The following is a 9,374-nucleotide window of genomic DNA, read 5'->3' on the forward strand; positions in this document are numbered from 1 at the left end:
TTGAACAAATTGAGATAGAAATTTAGCTCTAGTGAAGAGACATGAAAAACGCTTAATGTCTTAAACATGTTACGAGTTAAAAGGAGTGTGAACAGGAAAATAATGGAGATTTGGTATGAATTATTGGTTCTGAAACAGAGCATAAGTTTGTTTATAGGACTTTGAATACCCTGCAGATGTGGGTGCCCACTGCCCAAACTCTTCATATTTGTGTTTAAATGTTGAGCTGAGTTATGAGTTCTTTATGAATAATAATGAGTTAAGTAGATGGAGTAAGTTATATGAGGTTTTTTAAAATCAGTTTAGATGTGTGGATGTTAAAATGAGTTTAGTATTATTTATGAAAAATTTTAAAAAAAAGTTGTGGATATCATGATTAAAGATGTATTAAGTTAAAAGAAGTAGAGTCTAATGTGTAAAGAGATTTTAAGTTAAGATGAGTTTAATAATTTGAGAATTAGATATTTAGATATTAGACTCAGTTTAAAATTAAACTGAACTGAATTAATTTTATTGAGTCTTGCAAATAAATGAGGCCTAAGCTCCCTTTTTGTGAAGTGGGATATACTCACCCTGAGTATTGAAATGTTACAGATTATTATTTTTTTTCAAAAAAATAAAAATAAAAACTTTTAATGGAGAATGCCGACTGCAATCGTATATCTTACACAAAACCTTGACTTGAATCCATTAAAAGGAAAGATTAAAGAGCCATGGGTACATTTTCATTTATCAGTTAAGTGTTGATGATATGACAAGGTTGACAAACAGAAGCAGAATACCAGTTGCACCGAGACTCACCCACATCCATAGCAGCAACCAGTGACTTTCACTTGCTGTACGTCAAGCCAGAGAATCTCAAATCTCTACTCACCATCTTGGTGTATTTTGAGGCCAACTGTCCTAAAGTGACAATAATCAACCACAAATTCAGCATATAACGACACTTTTCAAGAATCGTTAATGGCATAAAACTGACCAAAAACAGATTTGACCCCCCCAATTCCCAACAAGGAAATTAAGCAGCTAGGTGCCAAGTGAAGTAAAGTAGCAGGTTTCGGCTTTGGAAGTGATTGGATTGGTCTAGTTCAGGATTCACCAACCTCCAACTCAGAAATTTTGATTCCCACCATTGATGAACGCCTCTTCAGTTGTGGGTACCAATTGGATTCCAAACTGCTATAATCATCAACATGACGCCTTTTAGAAAGTTGGATATCCTCCATTAAATCTACTTGATCAACGATTTCCCTGTCTACTTCATGGTCCAAATGAACATCAACATCCTCATTCTCTTCATGCTTGCGTCTCAAATGGACCCCACAACTTTTAAAGACAACTGGGTTAGATCTTGAGCCAGAATAAAACTTAACTCTGAGATTAACGTACCCTTGTACCTCAGAAGACTTCAAAAACAAGTATTCCAGCCATACATGAACTGAGCCCATTTCATGAGATGTTCGGTATATAGTATGCCTTGATATACCATCGACAATGATCTCCATACGAATATGGTGGTGTTTACGTGCTAGAATGGGTGCAATAACAGCACATAAAGCAATTCCTATGTTCTCATCCAAATATAAGGGCCCCTCAATATTTATTTCACATGAAATACCATTTGAAGTCTTCTTCTGATGGTTGAACCATTCTGGCATCGTATCTCCAGGAAACACAATGCCTCCTGTAAGGTTCTCATGGTGCCCCTGTTAAATGAATTTTTCAAGTTTTAAACAGTAAAATTTATAAATCAAGCCACGCAAAAACATGAGAGAGAGAGAGAGAGAGAGAGAGAGAGAGAGAGAGAGAGAGAGAGAGAGAGAGAGAGAGAGAGAGAGATACCTCACCAAATAAAGGATTCTCTAGATTCACAAGTAATTTGTGGCACTCACACAAGTCAATCCATTCTAATGAAGGTAGGTTGCATGTAATGAACTGAAATTTTCTGGAAACTTCTGGAAAACTTTCCAACGAAATGCATCTACTAGTAAATACTTCATGGATATTCGGAGGAAGTTCTACAATTTTTTGAAGCTTCTTGCAACCCAGCAACTGAAGGGACCTCAATCCAACAAATCTTTTGATGCTTTGGGGAAGAATAACAATATCACTCCCAGATAGACACAACTCTCTCAAAGTGGACGAGCAATTAAAAGAAGTCAAGAAATTTGTTTTTGATAGGAAGCAATTCTTAAAATCCAAAAATCGCAATGATGGAAACGCAATTGAGGAACAATTATCATTAAAAAAGTCAGAACTCGTTGGTGGGAGCAATCCTTCACCTGATGAAATTCCAGAATCCTTGGGAAACCCAACAAGCTTTGAACAATCCCGGAGATAAAGATTTTGTAGATTTTGCAACCGAAGAATGCTAGTTGGGAGATGCACAAGGTTTTTGCAACCATTTAGAAATAAGAAACGAAGCCCAGTGAGGTATCCAATAGATGAAGGAATTTCTTTGATACCAGTGCGTTCAAAGCTAATAAATTTTAAACGTTCCATTTCACACTCAATTTCTGGAAATTTCTCAAGGCTTGAACAATTTTCAAGGCCAAGAAATTCTAGAGATCTCAACTTGAGGCTTCTTGGTAAACTCCGGAGGTTACAGCACAATGTAAGATTCAGCCTAACAAGTTTAATCAGGAATCCAACGGAATGATGAACCTCAACCAAGTTTCTACAACTATGAAGGGTCAACTCCTCTAACTGTGTGGTCCTTGAAAGATCCGGGATTTTTGTTAGGAATTCACAACTAGAAAAATCCATGATTTTCAAGTTTTGGAAATTCTGTAGAAAAATTAGATAGATTAGCTTGAAGGAACTAGAAGGTTAAAACATAGATTAAAGAAAAAAATATTGGGAATAATACTTTTACCTGGAATTCTTCCCCCACTTCTTTGATGAAGCTAGAACGGATTCTAAGAGCAACAAGTTTCTTCCCAGAAAAATTGGATGGCAAAGACTGTAAAGGATATTCAGACCAATCAAGTAAGCGTAACTCATTAGAGAGATAATTAGGCCCTCCGAGTAATAATGCATTGCAATTGACAAACAATCTAAGCCTTTTCATCTTCTTGAATGCTTTAGAACCCAAACGTATGACATCTCGTTTTGGCAGCTCTACCAATATGCCTTCAATCTTGTTTGTTCCCTAGTAACACAATGGGTAAGTATGCCAAGAAATTTAAAGAGTATAAAACGATAGCATTACTCTATGTTTTGTAATTGGGCAATTGTGGATGAAGTGATTCTTACCATATTTTCTTCTAGAACATATCGAATATCTTCATGAAACCACAACCTACTGCGTCTTCCAGGTTCTTTGGGTGCTTCTTGTCGAACAATTTCTCTACCCATATCTTGTATTAAGTCATGCATGACCAATATATCAAACTCATCCGTAGTAATAAGAGATTTATCCATAAGCACTTTGATTCCAATCTTTGGAAAAAAGCTACAACTCTCCAGTATACTAATGACATATCCAACATGCCCTCCTTTAAAGAAACATGCAATGTCAAGAAAAATATTCTTCTCATTTTCATCTAATCCATCATAACTTATTCTAAGTATTTCTTGAATATTCTTTGGAGGACTTATTCGATACTTTTCCAATACACCTTTCCATTGATGTATATCTCTTCCATATAGATATGAACCTAGCACCGTTAAAGCTATTGGAAGACCTCCAGCATAATGTAGTGCATGTTCTATTAGTTCAGCAAAATCATCATTAGGTTTGTCAGGGTTGTCACTTTTGAAGGCGTGCCGACTAAAGAGCTGAAGAGATTCATTGTGATCCAATTTCTTTGCCTTGTATGTCAAATCAACTTTATGCTCAGTTAGTAAATGTTTGTCTCTTGTTGTATGATGATTCTACTTCCTATACCAAACCAATCACATCCTCCAGCTAATGTTTCTAATTGATCCAATTGATCCACATCATCAAGAACTAACAGAACATTTTTACAGCAAAGTCTCTTCCTTATCATATCTATTCCTTGATCAGTGTTAACAACTTTTAAATCTGAGTCTCTTAGGACCTCGCAAAGAAGTGTCTTCTGCATTTGGATTAAACCGCACTCTCGCTTTGAGTTTTCTCTAATATTTGCAAGAAAACAACTACCCTCAAATCGATAAGCAATTAAGTTATAGATTGCTTTGGCAATAGTTGTCTTACCAATTCCGCCAATTCCAAAGATACCCACCATGCGTATGTCATTTGTTTCGTTACTCAAAATAGCATTGATGTCATGTATGCGAGACTCTATTCCAATGGGATACTTGGCAACATTTAAATATGTATGATTTACTATCCTTGAGACGACTTGAACAACTTCATGGATAAGTTCAGACTCCTTCCTATCAATGCAAAAGATAGAATAAAATAAAATAAGTCAACAGATAAGATTTCTCAAACGGACAGACCTAAGAATATGATCCAAATAAATTTATATTTCTCTTTCTCCGAATGAAAATTGGAAAGATACAATATAGTTTTCAAATATTTAACTTGATATTAAAATGCATTTTTTCTATATATCTTTCGCCATTCAATAATCTGTAATATCTTTCCACGGGACCAAAATTTACTAGAGTACTACTTGTTCAAGCTTTAGAATTTAAAGTTCATGGCTAAAGGCATGTAGTCTGATTAGTATAACCTCAAACCTTCAAAATAGAGATCTTGGATTTGAAATTGCTCTATCCAAATATATCAAAAAAAAGAAAGAATTTAAAATATATGAGAAAAATAATTATAAAATAAATTTTTTAATATTTATTAAACATTTAATGTTATCTAAAATATTTATTTAGACATCGATAAATGATGTAAGACCATTTTAAATATTTTTGTTGTAGGACCCACTCTAGAGTCTAGGCGGTTCCCGCCTTTAGTTTTAAAATGTGTTGTTTAATGATATTATAATATTTATAGATTTATATATATATATATTTATATTTAGGCCTAAACATTATGTTTGTCAAGTTTACAACAGATTTGGATAATAAGTTGAATTAAGATAAAAGTTAAAAATTACATAAAATATGATTAGAATATTATTTTTTGATATTATTATTATTTTAAAATTTTAAAAAAGCTGAATACATAGCCAAAATAATTACACAAAAAAGATATAGCCATTGAACTTAATTAAATGGCTGAATTTACATAGCCAAAATAATGACACAAAAAAGACAAAACATTGCAGAAGAGGCCAGGTGTGGTTGATTTTAGTGGTTCAAAGATGTATATTGTCTATGGACGTTTCATCATAAGGATTTGAAATAAAGTATAGAAAAATTAACTTGATGAAAGACACTAAATCATGGTTTGAATTACCTTTTTCCTCCTAAATGCCACCCGGCCAAATTGGTCACTTCTTTTAGGACTTCCTTCCACCTTTGCAGCTTCATGTCATCCTTGAACTTGTCTTCAAGTTTAGCCAATGATTTTCCAAAACTCTTTTCTTGATTCCGTATTACCGACGGATTGATCTTGTAAAATACTGGTAAAACGGTTAATCGTTTTGTTTCCTTGCACTCAAGAATCTTCACCAACTCCTCCAAACACCATATTGATGATGCATAATGTTTAGAAAGTACAACGATACAAATCCTCGATTCTTCAATGGCTTTGAGGATTTCCAATGAAATTTTCTCTCCTTTTCTAAGCTCTTCATCTACATAGGCGTTGATACCCCTTTTATGCAAAGCATTTTGTAGATGGCAAGTAAAATTATTCCGAGTATCCTTACCTCTAAAGCTTAAAAATACATCATGAGTCCATCGACGAGTGGAAGAAGAAAAGAAAGAGGCCGAAGGCACTTCTTGTAAGGCTGCAGAAGAAGTCATTGTTTGTAGTCTCATTACAACTGATCACAAGAGCAATATTGAGCAACTTCTTCTACACAACTTAAATACTAAAATCAATGCTATGTTGGTCACCCATGATATTGATAGAAGAAAGATGAGAAGAAACTTCTTGTTTGCTATCTAATGTTGAAATTCAGTAGCAATGATACAAAATAAATACTAAATTATGCATGTTCCTCCTTCTAGGAAACTTCGTGCCTGGTGTTGTTGTCGTTTTAAAATAGAGAAGAATTACAATATTCTAAACGGCAGTTCAATCCTAGTACCGTTCCAACCTCCAGTCAAATGGAACTAGAAAAGATGCATCATGGACATGCATCATGGACTCTTATAACCAGTTTCCAGGTTTTTTACTCCAAATTACCTATAAAGAGACATGAAGGGTGTGAAGTTGTGTTTTAAGATCAATTGAATTAATTGTTTACGTATTATTTTAATAAGATTCTTTATTTTCTAATGTTAATATTTATTCAATCGGCATATAAATATGTTTATTAATTGGCATACTGGGCGGGTCGCAATGTGATTCTTTATTTTCTAATATTAACATTTTTATGAGATTCTTTATCTTCACTGTATGAATAAGGTCTTAGTATGTATGGACATTCTGGATAGATCATAATAAGATTTCAAAACTGTATCTAGCATTATTTAGTCAAGGCCGGGCCACAACCATTACGGGTTACTTAGCTTTCATGATATGCATGTTTGAGGATGTCTCTAGCACTTGCTTTTAGCGTTGTGTGTACTCTTGCTTGGGGGAGGGATGAGATATGTTGCATGGAAACATGTCTCTATTAATAGATCGAGCGGGAGTCTGCAGCACCGAACGGGGTCTATGCATGTTTTCTTCTTAGCACAGATCATAAGATCAACGAGAGTTGGTATATTGTTCTATGGTAATTAATCTATTTAATTTAATTAACATTAACTAATGTTGGCAGATATTGAAAACGCATCCAAATCGACCAAATCAAATTAAGGGAATAATATTTGTTGATTTGGCCCAATCCGAAATAAACACGAAAATTTGACCGTGGAAGTTGACCGTGTCTTTTTCTCTGGCATGAAATTCGATGATGATTTTGAGCATTAATTCGAGGAAAATGTAATGTACTTCAAAATCTTGTGAAAGTATAAAATAAATAATTGAATTTACTTCTTTTCATGTGTTTAAATTTTTAGTATAAGCGGTGATTTGACATGATATCAGAATAGAGATTCTGAATTCGAATTATGACTCTATACTCTATCCCATTTAACTCAATATTCTACGAATATAGTCCACATACACGTGAGGGGGTGTTAAGATATAAAATAAATAATTGAATCTATCTCTTTTTATCAGTTTAAACTTTTGGGACAAGTAGTAATTTTACAAATCTAGAAATATTAAACGTGGTTCACTCATAATATCATGCATATAGCTAATATTTTTTGTAGTATGGTAGCTGAAGTGTGTTGATATGTACAAAATTAATATTTTTCCATGGTAGTTTGAATTAAATATTAATGAATTCCTAGAACTAGCAACTACGTACGTACCAATATGCCAATTAGGCATTTGGTATGTTCTTGTTCGAGATATATATGACTTATTCCAACTTTTCTTAACATATCAATTGGTATATTCTTCTTCCATAAAAATCCTGAATATATTACCAATTAGTAAATAAATAATAAGCAAATGTTCATAATTATTAAGAAGAAGGCATGCATGGTGATTGGTGGATTTAAAATGACGTCGTATGCTACTTGCAAAAGTCCAGCATCATTATTATTCATTATAATGATCTATATTTTCTTTCCAGAAGTACTGGTAACGATCTAGTCTCATGTTGATCCTTTCTTCCCCTTACGGTCTTTCTTCAACATCAAAGATTGAAAATAGGTTGTCAGGGTCAAACTGCCTTAATTAGCTTGATTAATGGTAAAATATATGATCAATACTGTTAACGTCGTGTTTTACACACCTTTAAACTAAGCTCTCAGCAACTTGGATTTTCGGTTTTGAGCTTGCATACACATTCAGACTAAAATGAATAAAGGGATGCTTCAACACATGACATTGGAAGATGGTACGAAACTATGCACTCCTCATGAGATTGATAAAACATCATCATCATCGAAACTTCATACTTCATGACTTTACTGCTGTAAATGGAAATTCAACCAATAAAATCCATAATATTCATGTATTTTTTTATAGAATTTTGTTACTCATCATCCCACACACCATACCTGTTCTTTTTTTAAATTTTTTTAGATTCTATTCCTGTTAAACTAATTGAGTTCTTCTACTTATCATCCATATATCACATACTTGCTAAGGGGAAAAAATAAAAACATAAAAAATTATATGTAATGTGTGGTGAAGGGATAATAAATAGAATTTTTCTTTTTATAAGATCCATAGTCCAGCATACTTTTATGCGATTGATTAAGAGATCACAACTTCTCTCTAATTTAACCATAGGAAGTATCACCCACTAAGATCACCAAACATTATTTCTCTGATTGCAGGTTGCTGAGAAAGCATTGCAAGCACCATTGGAATTACATCAACAATAGCCATAGAAATGAGAAAAGGGATACTATGCTGCCTGAGTTTGCCCCCTCGTGAAATGAGAAAAGGCCCATACGCCGAGCAGACTCCGCAACTCTTAAAAGATTAGTGTGCTTAAGCCCAAAAAAATTTTAACTCATAGGTGGTCTCTGTCAATAATTTTATTTGATATTATCTCGATTTGATTTTTATATTAAGCTATTTATCTTATCCCATGTTAAAATAATTTTTCTAAAAACAAAGATCTATACCTTGTATTTAATTACACTTAAGAATAAAAAAAATATAGCTCTTAAAGTCTTTCTCCCTCATGCTCTCTTCTCTATTTCAATCTCTATGAGTTCTCCAGTCATACATCATCTGACCCCATTACCCTCAATCCTGTCTTCTAGATTCTAAACAGTTCTCCATCTTATCTTATTAGTCTTGGCAATATGAACAACTTGATACAACTGGGTATATATTTTTGTGAATGGATGCATGGTTGTTTTAAGCATCATTAAAAACTGCAGCTTTGTATTATTTGCACCTTGTACTTTAAATATCAAAAAAGTTATAAATCCTAATTAAGCTCCCATTTAATTTAATCAGATCATTCTTTCTTTTTCTTAAGAAAAAAGGAAGATGGGGCGACCAGCATAGCAACCTTTTCTGGGCATGATTATACGAGCCCCTCCCCACTATAGAATGTCCTATTTGAGCCATAGTTACTACTCAAAGCGTAAACTCGTCATACCAACACCCCTAAAGTATCCAGTTGGTCCAAACTCATCTCATAGCTCAAGTGTTAGACTTTACTATTACAAGTAATTTCAACTTAATTATGTTCTGATTCGAACTCACGACTTCAAAGCCATGAAGTATCATCTGGGCTACCGCATTAAAGCATTCACATTGGTTTCATCAAAGTTGTCTTCAAATTTTGATGAAA

General features: G+C 33.6%; 1 pseudogene; it reads right to left on the reverse strand.

Moving 5' to 3' along the window:
* Positions 1–502: 502 nt before the first annotated feature.
* LOC122299364 lies at positions 503–5,982 on the reverse strand (annotated as a pseudogene).
* Positions 5,983–9,374: the final 3,392 nt, after the last annotated feature.

Source organism: Carya illinoinensis, chromosome 16 (assembly GCF_018687715.1).
Source record: "Carya illinoinensis cultivar Pawnee chromosome 16, C.illinoinensisPawnee_v1, whole genome shotgun sequence".
Taxonomy (NCBI): Eukaryota; Viridiplantae; Streptophyta; class Magnoliopsida; order Fagales; family Juglandaceae; genus Carya; species Carya illinoinensis.